The sequence below is a fragment of the Dipodomys spectabilis genome, unplaced genomic scaffold (assembly GCF_019054845.1).
Source record: "Dipodomys spectabilis isolate Male_0828 unplaced genomic scaffold, ASM1905484v1 ptg000197l, whole genome shotgun sequence".
In the NCBI taxonomy this organism is placed as follows: Eukaryota; Metazoa; Chordata; class Mammalia; order Rodentia; family Heteromyidae; genus Dipodomys; species Dipodomys spectabilis.
The window spans coordinates 3,708,751-3,711,190 of NW_024870874.1; the positions used below are offsets into that span (position 1 = coordinate 3,708,751).

A 2,440-nucleotide genomic window follows, 5' to 3' on the forward strand; every position below is an offset into this window, starting at 1 on the left:
TAGTGTTTATAAATACAATGCATTTGATCAATATCACTCTTCCATCATTTTACTCCATCTCTTCCAACCCAACCCTTTCCCTCAAGTTTGTAGGATATGCATTGAATTTTATGAGTTCATTCTCCCCCCTTCCTCTCTTCATTTGTCTGGCCCTTAACCCTTGAATGTACCCTCACCTTTTGTATACCCATTTCTTGTTGGACTGTGAGTTCACCCTTCTAAAATTACATTGTTTGAGTTCTCCCCTGAATCAAATTTTTTTTAAAAAATCAGTAGGTTATCAAGTTTTTTTAGAGTCAGAGAGACTGTGTATTTGTTAGGACTGCTGTAACAACGTATAACAAACTGGGTGACTCAAAATAAGCTTATGACCACAGAAATAGAAATGAGAAAGCCACAATAAGGGTGTTTACAGCACTGGTTCCCTTGAAGGACTGTGGGAAAGATTTGTTCCACGATTAGCTCCTTGGTCCTTTCTCCCTATTTCCCTTCCCACTGTTTTCCTCCAATACATGTCTCTCTGTCCCCAATTGTTCCTTTTCCATAGAAGAGCACCAGTTATATTGGACTAGAATCTACCTACTCTAATGAAATTAATTTCTTCTCTCAAGAGAGAAAATGCTAGAGACGAGAACAGCCATATATGAATGTGAGTACATGAGATGAAAAAGAGAATTCAGTCTAAAATTCTTTATAACAAGTCATTATGTTTCCTTTTTTCCCCAAAAGACAGATGTGCAACAACCACACAGTGCTAAAAGGAACACAAGAAATTTAAGGAACTCAGTGCTGGCTTATCAAACTTACAAGGTTCAGACCTCAATTTCCCTTAGGTAGGGATAATATACAAATCACATTATCTGATTTTAGTTTAGTAACTAGCCTTTTCTGCAGATGTGTATTTTAGGTATTAAACAATAATTCTAACTACTTTCCAAATGGGAAAGTTGATCATTCATGATTCATAAACATGATAACTGGTTTTCATGTGGTTATGTGAAATGTACTACCTCACACTTCCTTAGGAGATGGATACATTATCCATCTGGACACATTGCCTCTGATGTGCTATGAGCTTGCGAGAGGAGAGGAAGGCAGAAAAGTGGGGAAGAGAGGGATATAAGAGGGATCAGTCTGGAGTCAACCTATAATCCAATACATGGTGTGAAAGAGAAAATAGATCAAACACTATTCAAACCAGACCCCAATTCTTTACCAACTGTTAAGGAGGTATAAAGAAATCAGTTTATGAACTATCAGATTGGCAATTAAAACAAAAACAAAACAAGCACCCAATGCCCTATTTGTAAGATGAAAGTAAGCAAAATCTAAAAGGAATGATACTCACAAGATCCTTCAGAAAGCAAAGAAGGCAGATTAGGAACAGGCTGGAAAGAGGGAAGCAAGTAGGAAGAATGCAAAATGAAGTGCAACCCATATCTGCATAGGGCACAAAAACTACTGGTAGACTACAAGACTTAGTGACCTACACTTAACACAAAGAACAAAGTTCCAGGACTCCTACAGTCCTAGTTCACAGCTATAAAGACAGTTTCCTGTATCTCTACTTCCAAGACCCCTATGACCAAGCCCGATTGGCTGAAGAAAATTAAGCAAGTCTAGGTTCCTCACTGTTGGAAACAGATGAATATATAACTTCTAAGTAACTCTTCTGAAAGACATTTCTCTCATAAATAAAGCAGTCATATGAAAAGTGCAAATGTGGCCATCTTTTCCTCACCAATCACAAATTGGATTATCATTTTCTTCTCTTTCCTGGTAAGAAATGAATATAATTCATCTCATTTCCATCTACTCACATGCAGCTGCAGCACAATTGCAATTAAGTGATTTGTTTAGTCTGCTAGCCTTTTACCAACTACATATGCCTACAAAATTATAATTCTGAAGGGAATAAAAGTTGAGCATTGTTTTAAAAATTACTGTATTCAAACTTTGTATATATATGTGTTTTGTGCACTCATAAAATGTATATATATACATACATATATGCAAATATAGAGAGAATAATTTGAGGTTGCATAATATACAGTTCAAGGATTAAGACTAAAATCATTTTAGCCAATCTCATTATAGCCATGAATCTAATATTCTCATTTACAGTGTAAAACAACATGGACTTGCAATCTATGTCCTGCAGGCTAAATTTGGATCTTGACTCTTTTATATAGCAAGTTGGGTCAAAGTGTCTTTTAATATCTTTTGCTTTGTTTTGTTTTGTTCTGTTTAAGGTAAGGTCTCCCTATTAGCCCAGGCTAATCTTACATTCATAATCTTGCTTCCTGAGTTGCTCTAGTGTTAGGGTTACAGTTATATAGCTTGCTTTTCACTGTTTTTGTTTTTGTTTTATGTTTTTTGTTTTGGTCCCAGTCCTGAGGTTTGAACTCAGGGCTTGGGTGCTGTCCTTGAGCCTTTTCTA

At 36.1% G+C, this 2,440-nt stretch overlaps 1 non-coding gene across 1 annotated transcript; it reads left to right on the forward strand.

Annotated features, from left to right (window-relative positions):
• The first annotated feature begins 950 nt into the window (after window positions 1-950).
• On the forward strand, window positions 951-1,051 carry LOC122121909. Its single transcript, XR_006150060.1, has one exon. It is a non-coding gene; the product is annotated as a small nucleolar RNA U13 (small nucleolar RNA).
• Window positions 1,052-2,440: the final 1,389 nt, after the last annotated feature.